The sequence below is a fragment of the Podarcis pityusensis genome, assembly GCF_964106645.2.
Source record: "Podarcis pityusensis genome assembly, chromosome: 15".
In the NCBI taxonomy this organism is placed as follows: Eukaryota; Metazoa; Chordata; class Lepidosauria; order Squamata; family Lacertidae; genus Podarcis; species Podarcis pityusensis.
Window position 1 is genome coordinate 21,507,970 of NC_138040.1, and position 12,130 is coordinate 21,520,099.

Here is a 12,130-nt window from a genome sequence, read left to right on the forward strand (position 1 = left end):
GGAAAAACACACTCTTTACCATTGAATGGTCAACCAGCAAAAAGCCCGATTGACCTTTACTCCAATTCAACAGTAAAAAGTGGGAAAGTGGCAGAACAAGTGGAAGCGTGGATGAATGCTCAGAGGCATGTAACTTTCAATCTGCTGGCACACCTTGCTGCCAGTCTGTAAAAAAAAATTGAAACTGAAGGTGTCATGAGAAATGATGTCAACAAAAGTGGGTACCTCTGTTCAATTCCTCATGAGTACATTCAAGCCAGCAAGCGTCACTTTGACTCAGACATTAAGTATCTGCTTCCACGTCCTCCACTACCACCAACCCCAAGAGCCAAACTATCTTGGGATATTGGGGGTAAAAAATGGAGGCAGGTAGTGGTTTCTTGCTTGAAAGAAAGTAGCAGGTGTATCATATCCTTGGCAGAGCATTCATTCTCACTGAGGATGTAACTGGGAAAGCGCAGCATCCCTAGAAGGAAAATGATGCTGTTCCATTTCTACCAGGGAGAAAGCCCTTTGGCATCTATATGGTCTTCTCCCTGATGGAAATTAGTGCCTATAGAACCACATGGGAGTGCTGGAAGCTGTCGTCTGGGTCCCATTCCAGCAAGAAAGGATCCTCCACCTGTTACTGCCCATGCATCACATATGAGTAGCTTCAAGGCTCCTTTCCCCCACCAAAAGGAAGCATTATGGGCCCTTGTAGAGGAGGGAGTGGAAAAATCAATTTGGCCTCTTGCAAAGTCTCAAGTCTCAAGCACTCAAGCAAAGTTTTGGGCTTTTGCTAGTGCTCAGGCCAATATCTGGCAAACACTCGATCCATTTCAAGCAAAGGGATGCTTGTGCATCCTTCTTTGAAATGGGAGAAAGTTGCTAGTTTTGCATATTGCATGTGATTAGCCAAACGCCACCTTCTGACTCAAAAGCCTGAATTTGAGTTCTGAGCAGAAAACTTTGTAAATGTTGCTGGATTTGAAGAGCTTTTTTATCCAAGGGCATGCATAACACTTCCTTTACCAAAAAAAAATTGTACCCTATGCAAAACAAATGCACACACACACAGACACACACATTAGATATACCCAGAAATGGGCTGTTAGTATGCAAGAGGCTCCCTGCTGCTGCATAATCTGTTATCACTCACTCTCAGTGCACTTTATTCAAAGTGTGCACCCAACCTTAGCTTTGCAAAAAAATATTCAAAGGTCAAAAAAACCAATTGCTTAGAGATTATAAAAATCCCATTTCCCATTCGCTGGAATCTATTCCCAGGAAGCTTCTAGTAATTTGTTGTTTTCACCTTTCTATATATTTTCATTCTCTGCTTTGCTGAGGAAACCTGCAATATGAGGATCCTTTAATTTCCTCCTGCTGCAAAAGTTAGGATTTTTTAAAAAAAAAATTATGATGATGATGACAGGGGAAACCTGTTTGGGTTCCAATCCACTTAAAATTAGTCAAGACTAACCCTTTGAAAGGGACGCGGGTGGTGCTGTGGGTTAAACCACAGAGCCTAGGACTTGCCAATCAGAAGGTTGGTGGTTCGAATCCCCGTGATGGGGTGAGCTCCCGTTGCTCAGTCCCTGCTCCTGCCAACCTAGCAGTTCGAAAGCACGTCAAAGTGCAAGTAGATAAATAGGTACCACTCTGGCGGGAAGGTAAACGATGTTTCCGTGTGCTGCTCTGGTTCGCCAGAAGCGGCTTAGTCATGCTGGCCACATGACTCGGAAGCTGTACGCTGGCTCCCTCGGCCAATAAAGCGAGATGAGAGCCACAACCCCAGAGTCGGCCACGATTGGACCTAAAGGTCAGGGGTCCCTTTACCTTTAACCCTTTGAAAAGAATAGAACAAGCTGATCATGACTAATGCCATTGTTTCCAAATGGGACAATGTCAAATTGGACATGACACCAGACATAAGAGAACCTCCCAAGCACAAGAGATGGGTTAAAGAAGTCACCCCACCCCACCTCCCAGAGCAGCTAGCTCAGCCTCTGCACCTGGCTAGTGTTTCCAGGCTGCTTCAAAGGGTCTTCCAGGACCTTTTAATCCCACCCCAGGATAACTCTCAGCTACCTTTCTCCCCACCTCCCTGGCCACCAAAGCAAATAGCATCTTGCCTCACCATGTCATCTATCTTGTTTCAGATAAGCTCATGTGTTACCTGACAATTAAGAAGCAAAGAAAATGGATATGAACACCCGTAAGGGACAATGGATGCAACTTGCCACCCTACTATAGCATGAGTTGGTTGGGATACAACAGAGCTGTAATTGAGATTCTGATAAGGGAAGGGTACCATTTAGTAAAGTGTTCCCTCAAACAGTGTGAATGATCTGACAAGGGAGAAGAATGCCAGGGTGGAATTAATCACTACCTGAAAACAATTTCACACTAGACTAAACAGGGGAAAGATTTTTTTAAAAAACCTCAGATGCCTTGTATGGACTGTTTGTAACCCAAGCTTTGGTAATAAAACAAACAAAAAATACACAATTAACATGAACTGTGACCAAGAGGCTCTCAATAAGTAAAGACAACATTCCAAAGGCAGAAAGTGTAAGGAGCAGGCCTATTCTCGTGATAAATGTTTACTGAAAATGCTGTGGTTGCTCCATAATTTCTCCTCAATTTCTTTCCTCCCATGAATTCAAGATGACCCTACCTGCCCACGGACTGTCTCGCCAGAGTGGTGCATGCTCTAGTCATTTCCTGCTTGGACTACTGCAATGCGCTCTATGTGGGGCTACCTTTGAAGGTGACTTGGAAACTGCAATTAATCCAGAATGTGGCAGCCGGACTGGTGACTGGGAGTGGCCACTGAGACCATATAACACTGGTCCTGAGAGATCTGCGTTGGCTCCCAGTACATTTCCAAGCACAATTCAAAGTGTTGGTGATGACCTTTAAAGTCCTAAACTGCCTCTGTCCTGTGTACCTGAAGGTGCATCTCTACCCCCATCATTCAACCTAGACACTGAGGTCCAGCACCAAGGGCCTTCTGGCGGTTCCCTCACTGTGAGAAGTGAGGTTAGAGGGAACCAGTCAGAGGGCCTTCTCGGTAGTGGTGCCTGCCCTGTGGAATACCCACCCATCCAATGTCAAGGCAATAAGCAACTATCTTACTTTTAAAAGACATCTGAAGGCAGATGTCTGTTTTAATGCTGTATTGTGTTTTTAATATTCAGTTGGGAGCCGCCCAGATTGGCTGGGGAAGCCCAGCCAGATGGGCAGGGTATAAATATATTATTATTATTATTATTATTATTATTATTATTATTATTATTAAATTAATTATCTGTGGTTCTCCCCCTCCTCATTTTATCCCCCCAACAACCCAGTGAGATATGTTAAGCTAAAAGAGACAGTGACCAATGTCACCCAGCGTGCTCCTTGATCGAGTGGGGATTTGCTCTCTCAGGTTCTCATCCAACACCCTAAACACTAACATGCCACGATACCTTGCATTTTACAGACATCAATGACTTAAGTGGAATGCTGATTGACAGATGACATTCCATGTATTATTTGACAGTGACCTGCTTCTGATATTTCATATTTGACGCCTGCCAAAATCATCAAGAGGTGGAGAAACGTCACTGGAGGAATCATTCCAGCTGACCCTCCACCCTCTGCCTTTGGAAGCCTTACAATACTTGTGAGGACCCTTTGACCCTTCAGATGTTGCTGGATTACAATGCCTGCCATTCCTCGCCATTGGACATGCTTGCTGGGACTGATGGGAGTTATAGGTCAGTAACAGCTGGAGGGCGGAATGTTCCCAGCGCCTGTCTTCCAGGAAACTGTTGCAGGAGAGGGACTGTGAGCAATGTCATGGGATGAACGTCTACCTGAAGGGTAATGTCAAAGGGGCAGCAGCCCTTTGGGAAACCAGGGCCTAGACATCTGATCACACTACTGTAGCTTGATTCTTGGCTAATTTGTAGCAGACAAAGCAGCAGGGACTGTTATATCCAGGACCAAGATGAAACTGTTCAAGCTCTCTTGCTATTTTTGCAGCTTCCAGCAGGTCTAATGCTGCCACATATTATCGTATTGAAATGTTAGGGGTTTCAAATTTTGTTACATTTGTCGTATGCTGCTATTTTACTGTTGCTGTTACTATGAAATTATTCTTGCAGGTGTTTATTTTGTGGTGCATTCTTTTTCTCAGTATTGTAAGCCACCTTGAACATAATCTTTTGGATGGAAAATGCAGCATTCAAATAAAGCAGCAGTGATGATGGTGAGACACCGACAGATTCGGAGATCTCAATTTATGAAGTGCAATTTCAGAGTCACCTGGAAAATTCTATTTTTGGCTTTGAAATTCAACATTCATCAGCTAAATGGCAAAGCTGAAAATCCCAGCACATAGTAAATATTTTTCAAATATTAGTTTTAATTGTTCACATAGATAGCAGGGAATACAAGAAGATGGGGGTTGTAATCTGCTAAATCCTACTGAGAGTAGACCCACTGAAGTTAATGAATCTAAATTAGCCATGTCTATTAACCTCAGCGGATCTGCTTGGCATAAAACTTAGTTGAATACCACCAGTTATGTTATGTTATGTTATGTTATGTTATGTTATGTTATGTTATGTTATGTTATGTTTGTTTTATCTTTTATGTTTTAAGTTTTATGTTACTTCTAGTGATGTGAAACAAATCCTCTGTTTGTAGGAATTTAAAAAAGAGGGGGGAATTAACCATAATGATAGGAGGGGGGCCTGACAAGGAGGATAGTAACCGTTGTGAGCAGATCAGTGAGTCATGAAAAGAGAAAAGCTCCAACTTTAAGAAACAAAGCGTATGCACAAGCATTTTTTAAAAAGCCAATAACAGCACTTTTTTTTTTTTTGCAGGATCGATCAGCTGCACTTCAGTAGTCACAGCTTGCTTCTTCCTTTGCAACAATGCCTGCCATTAAAGGATGCACAAAGTCAGGTGAAGGAGGCAAAGAACTTCTTAAGTGAAAAAGACACTTTGCTTCAGGTTCAGAAAAGGCGAACTGCTCTCCTGGTGTGTGTTTTAAAATGTATTTTTAAAGCCTAGACACTTTCTGATTTTTAAAAAAAATTATTGAAAACACTTCATACAGTGTGATCTGCACACCCATTGGACACTGGCTCCTCCTATGTTCTTTTGTTCTTAAGTTTTAAAAATGTGAGGGAAGAGAACTGAAACTTCCTCCATTCCAACAAGGCCCAAAATGGAGAGCAACTTTTATCATTTAGTATACCACCCTATCTATATCAATAGATATAGATATATAGCATTGATAGATTCTTCCTTATTTCTTGCACAATGTCTCCCCAGAAGGCTCCCCTTCCCCTCTTTCCCTTTACTTTGACTTGTCCTTTTATTCACACACACACACACACACACACACACATATATATATATATATAAGCAGAGGGCAAGTTTTTCCTTTTGGCCTTTCACCAAAAAACAACAATGCCACACTCACCTTCCCACCAGGAAAACTGGGGAAGAGCAGAGGTGGGGGGGGAGAGAAGGAGAGAGTCAATGAATCAAACTTCCAATAACTGTATGGAGTAGCTGCAATTTATGCATGCAAGATAGAGGGATCTGGGAGGGAGAGAGGGAAAGAACCTGGCTGTGAGTAATGATGAGGGCGAGGGTATCTCTTGCAAATAAATTCTGTTGCTGTTGCGTGTTCAGCGCCTGGGCAGTGCATAGGAGGGGGGTGGTATTCCGTGCCAAATGTGTGTATATAAAACGCTTCCCATCTTTCAGTTAGATTCCTGATGGGATCTGACCAGCCTTAAGTTTTGCCTCCTGGCAGAACGGACACATCGGCTTCATTCATCCTGCCCTGTGAATAACGCAGCCTCCAACGAGGCTGTAAATCATTTTAATGGGATCCTCAGATTCAGATATTAGGAGCTTCTAATTTATCGCTGCTTTAGGATGAAAGGGTGGAGGAATCATTACTGAGCACCTCGGATGTGCGATGTGCAGCCCTTTTAATGTAACATTGGGAGCCTTTGATAAATCATCTGCCACATAGTATATTTTAAGCCTGCCACCCTCCTCTCTCCCTCCCTCCAATACTTCCCCATCCTTTGGCCTCTCTACTACCCACTAAAGGGTGACCTCTTGATTTCAAATCATACTTCCATGTAACTGCTTTGAGGTTTTTGTTTTTAACAATTGAGCGCTATATAAATTGGAAAAAAGGAAGCAAATAATTTGTGACTTTTTGCTAACTTGGTCATTGCCACTGATGCTTTGATGGTTCAAGAGGGTGTTGGATCTAGCCATTGGTCCATATAGTCCAGCATACTATTCCCACAGTAGCTCCCCAGATGCCAGAAACCCGCAAGCAGGACCTGAACACAAGACCACCCTCCCTTTATGCAGTTTTCAGCAACTGGGATTCAGAAGCATATAGCCTCTGACTGTGATTGCAAAGCATAGCCATCATAGAATTGTAGAGTTGGAATGAACCATGAGAGTCACCTAGTCCAACTCCCTGTAATACAGGAATCCTTTGTCCAATGTGGGGTTCAGACTCACAACTCTGAAATTAAGAGTCTTATGTCTAATAGTCATCAATAGCTTTCTCCTCCATAAATTTGTCCGATCCTCTTTTAAAGCTGTCTGTTGGTGGCCATCAGTGCCTGCTGTGGGAGACAGTTCCACAGTTTTTCATAGGGTGCTTACTGAAGCTTTTGGAAGTACTGGAGGAGGAGATGCATATTTCTTGCTATGCATAACACCCAAGTCAGATATGGATCTGATCTGTGATGTTTCATTCTGCAATGGCCCATTCATACATGGAAGACGTTGCTTGATGCTGGAGTCATGGAGTGATTAATGTACTTGTTTGAACCAACACAAATCAGACCAGTGGGCCATTGAGCCCAGTGTGGTGCCATCTGACTAGCAGCAACTCTTTAGGGCATGTGAGGGAACCAGATGTTCTCAGGTTACAGCTCCCATCATCCCTGACCATCAGCCATGCTAGCTGAAGCTGATGAGAAATAATGGCCAACTACACCAGGAGGACCATAGGTTTGACATCCCTGCTCTGAACTGTAAACTGTCTAGGTCAGAAAATGTCCTGTGTGTGATCCTTCTCCTCCGTTGTTGGACAAATGTCACCCATGGTACAGGGGCGTAAGTAGCACCCAGAGCAGTGGGGGTGGGACGATCTGCCTATGGGGGCACCGCAGTGATCCACACACGGGGGCGCTGCGACAATCCACCCAGGGGGGCACCGCAGTGAGCTGCCCACAGAGTCTACCTGGCAGACACAAGCCCCACAGCGTCACTCCCAGGAGAGACACGTGGCTCAGGTGCGCTGCAGACCAGGCCCCATAGTGAGTGCAGCTCCCCACGGTGTGCCATTTTGTCACCCCCTCAGGGATGACACCTGGGGCTGTCCACCCCCCCTTCCTACGCCCCTGCCACAGTGTGATAAATGCTTGCATCCTGATGCCATTCTTTTTGCTTTAAAACATTTGCCCATAGTGTAATTGTTAAATTTGGATTGTGGCTCTCTGGCATTCATCTGCTACTGTTTTGGTGATTGATGAACCATCTTTTAAGTTCAATCTGCTGCCTATGATGAGTCAGAGAGAGAGAGATAATATAATGAATGGCTGTTTACATCAACAGCTTTAGAAATCTCAGAACTCAGAGCTCCTAGTCCTTCCACTGCTAGTAAAAGGGAACTCCTCACTTCTCCCTTGTCACCTCATTCTCACCTCTCTGCTAGTTTCTGTTTATGCTTATCTTTAATTAATTTTTTTACTGCAGTTATATCCCACCTTTTTCTGCGAGGAGCTTAAGGTGGTACATGCTTCTCCCCATCCTCATTTAATCCCTGCAACAATCCTGTGAGATAGGTTAGGCTTAAAGGCAGTTACTGGCCCAAGGTCACCCAGTGAGCTTTATGCCACTCTTTGCACTACCCCACATGGGCTCTCTGTGAAGTGGTCCATGCTTCAAGTTTGTCATTTGTGTCAGCGTTTTTGTTATTATTATTTTTTCAGTCCTCGGCCATGACCAACCCCATGCAGTTCACAGTCAGTGAAGTGTCATTCCATTGTGTAAGTCCCCCTTGGACCATTACATACATGTGCCACCTTACCTTCAAGTGGTTCCACCCTGCTTCCCAAAAGTCATTCAAGTTTAGTTATAAAAGGTACCCCTGCCTGTACGGGCCAGTCTTGACAGACTCTAGGGTTGTGCGCTCATCTCACTCTAGAGGCCGGGAGCCGGCGCCGTCCGAAGACACTTCCGGGTCACATGGCCAGCGTGACAAAGCTGCAGCTGGCGAGCCAGCACCAGCGCCGCACACGGAAACGCCGTTACCTTCCCGCTATACAGCGGTACCTATTTATCTACTTGCACTTAAGGGTGCTTTCAAACTGCTAGGTGGGCAGGAGCTGGGACCGAACGACGGGAGCTCACCCCGTCGCGGGGATTGGAATCGCCGACCATGCAATCGGCAAGTCCTAGGCGCTGAGGTTTTACCCACAGCGCCACCCGCGTCCCTTCAAGTTTAGTTATAGACAGGGCTTTTCTTCAGCCAGAACTTGCCAGAACTCAGTTCTGGCACCTCTCATGTGGGCGCCATTGCCATTATAACAAGGGAGGAATTCCTGTTGAGTTCCAGCACCTCTTTTTCTAAGAAAATAGCACTGGTCATGGAGAAAATGATTGCATTGTGGTAAACAGTTTCAAGGGTCTTAGGGTGGTTGTGGAGAACCAATTAAATATTAATAAAGGCAATTTGCTCCCAGAAAACCATTTCTTTCTTTCCCTGCCCCCTTGCCCATCACACTGGGATGCCTGGAAGGAGATTAGCACACCCTCAAACTTTTGTCCTAGATATTGAGAGAATGTTACCTACTTACAGTGCAAATGGTACAGCATGTAACATCCCCATCCATCTACTCTGCTCGCCACTGGTTATCAAGGCCCAGAGCACTCAAAGAAAACATATAATCTTCACAGGCTTGGGAATACAATACATGTATTTTATTGGTCTAACCTTGTTGTTGAGAGAGTTCTGTCCATTTAGCTATGAATAATTCAGCCTGAAACAGGGTTTATTGAAGGGTGCTGTCCAAAATGCACTAGTTAAGGCTTTGGCAGTGTTTTCCATTATAAATTCCCTCTATAGAGCAGGTTTTATCGCTCCATTACTAAATGGAATGGGGGGAAAGAATCTCCCTGGGTCAGAATACAGTACACAAAGGCCCTGCAGCTAAGCAAAGCATCTCTGGGTCTTCTGATTTTATGTTGTATCATAAACACCAGTCCATCTATATTTTTTACAACTTAGCCCCATTCATGCTTACTCTGAAGTAGGGATGAGGAAATAGGCATTTTTGTTTTCTCTCACTTTCTCATTTTTCCCAATCTTCAGTGCAGCTCTCCACATTTCCACACCAGTTTGTGTTGCTTTTCAAAGTCTTTATGAAAATTCACCAGTGTTTTAGTGCAAATTTCTTCCAATGTACACATTTTTGTATTCAGCTTTGCCTAATAAGCCATTTTTTTGCAAAGCAATTTCTCCATGTACAATAGATTTTTGTTAGTAATTTTCATTGATAGATGCATTCATGTGCACACTTTATTCTAAGATATTCACTTTTGCACGCAATTGTTTGCTTGAGAACTGCATTGCAAAATTCCGAAATGCGTGAATTTCAAAAGATGGTTGTTCACATCTTGTTTCAAAAAGTGTGAATCAGGTAAGTTTGCCTTTCAGTGTGAAATGTATCCCATTTCTTCTCCATGCCTGCTCTGAGTAAGAGTTACCATAAGAACAATCTAATCTCCCCATTGCACTGTGTGAGTGTGTGGACTGAACAAAGGTTCTCATCCACTTAGTTCTTTTGGCTGAATCAGCCTCCTGCCAACTGCTGCCAATGGGATTATGCAATGGAAAGGGCAGGTTCGAAACAGCTCGGGATCCCAGGGAGCTTGAGCCAGTCTCACAGCCATTAATGTCCAACACTGGGTCTGATACAAACCTGATGGTTGCACCAGCGTCAAGTTAGTGCAAGGATTGCTTCCGATTGCCGCCCCCCACCACACTCAAGTTTCCACCATTGACAAGAACAGCAGGGCAATGCATGCAGTAGTAGCACAGAGTCTGAATTGTGTCCTAAGTTCAGATTTGCTCACATCCCCCCCCCATTGCGTCTTCCTGAGATCTTAAAGAATGATAGAACTGTAGAATCGGAAGACACCCAAAGGGTCCAACACTCTGCAGTGCAGGAATCACAGCTATTATCATAGCTGTTATTAACATTGTCATGACTGGGGTTGAGCTCCTTTTTGCTGACTTTTGCCACTAGTACCAATACATTGTAGGACTTGGGAAGGAGGAGAAGGGTAAGAGAGGGTTGGGAGCTGGAGCCTCACCTCAGACTGAGTTTGCTGCTGCTGCTGCTGCTGCTGCTGTTCCCCACTCCTCCTTTCATGCCTCTTTCTCCAAGCAGGCTCTCTGGGAAAATGGACTGCTGGCTGCCTTCATGTTATCTCCCCACAACAAAAACCTCTTCCTGCTTCTGGTGAAGGACTTCCTCCTCCCTCTTCCCACTTATACCTGTGCAGAATAAACCTTAGTGTGATGACAGTCTTGCACAAATATAGATATAGGAAGATATATATCCCCCTGTTCCTCCCATCTCAATCAACTGTTGTACTGTCAGACTTCTGTATCTCTTGATGTTGACTTTCCTTGAACAACAAATTACGGCCTCTTCACCTTATGTCCTTACAGCTTCCTATAATGAATTCTTACAGCATTACGTTGACATAGATTCTTTGCACTGCCTAGCCCCAATTCCTTTGAGTTCTCTTCCAGAAATTGTGCTCTGATTCACTAAATCTTTAGTGTAATCATCCTGCCGATGCTCTCAAATAGCAGTGCCAAACTGAAATCCCTGATTGCCTTGCATTTCATCTTTATTTACCCCATGAGCAATGCACAAAACACACTTCCTAATCCTCTCCTTTTATCCCCTATGTGCCTTTCTATGATACCACACACAGCAAAATCTGCAAGGTAATGTCACTTGTTGATGTGGTTTTAAATCAGGCTGTGGGGGCAGAGGGGACACACAAGTGGAAAAGATGCTAATAGGCCATGGGCAGGGCAATGGATCCTGGACATGATGCTTCCAAGTAGCCTATCAAGGATCCAGTAAGAGGTATCTGGCCTTTCCAGCTTCTCTGTCCACACTATACTAAGGCAGAACCAAAAAAAATTCCATATATTTTCTGAATGTTATTCTTTTTTTGGCTGCTGCTCATCCTTATTTTAACAACCACCACCACCACCACTTATTCCGAACTTCTTGCAGAGATGTTCCCATATTCATCTTAAATAGCTTTCAGATGCCCTCATTAGTCTTCATGAATGCAACATAATGTAGCCAAATCTGACTGGCTACATACCATTGTGACATTATTTCACTCACTGCATAGTCCCTGATAGGAATTAGTCACCCTTGTAATTCATCCATGGAGGAGGGAATTTCCACCTCACCAAAATTGCTATGTATCTTTGGCACAGAAATTCAGACTGGTGAATATTCAGCACAGCTCAAGCTAAGACTCTTTCATCAGAGTCTCCTTTTTTCATTAATTGTGCAGCAGTAACAATCATGTAAGCAACTGATTTTTGCTTAAATTGTTGCGCGTACCGTGGACCTCATAAACAAGGATATGTTTATATACTATGTCCTCCAAGGAGCTCAAGGTAGTGCACATGATTCCCCCCTTCCATTTTTACCCCACAACAACCCTGTGTGGTAGGTTAAGCTGAGAGGCAGTGATTGGCCCAAGGTCACCCAGTGAGCTTCATGGCTGAGTGGGGATTCAAAGTCTGGTCTCCCAGGTCCAGCACTTGAAGCACTAGACCACACTGGCTAAATATATGTTCTACTGACTCTATAATCTGTTAGTGTAATTCTGCAAAAATTGTTGAGGGAAAGGATTAGCATGCACAAAGGGTTTCAAAATAAAACTAGGGTGTACTATACTTTACTGCTTTTAACCGAGCAAATGAGAATCTATAAGGGTAAAGCAAATGACGCAGCTTTCAATTTTCCTGGAACAGAGGCTGAGTGTGGATTGC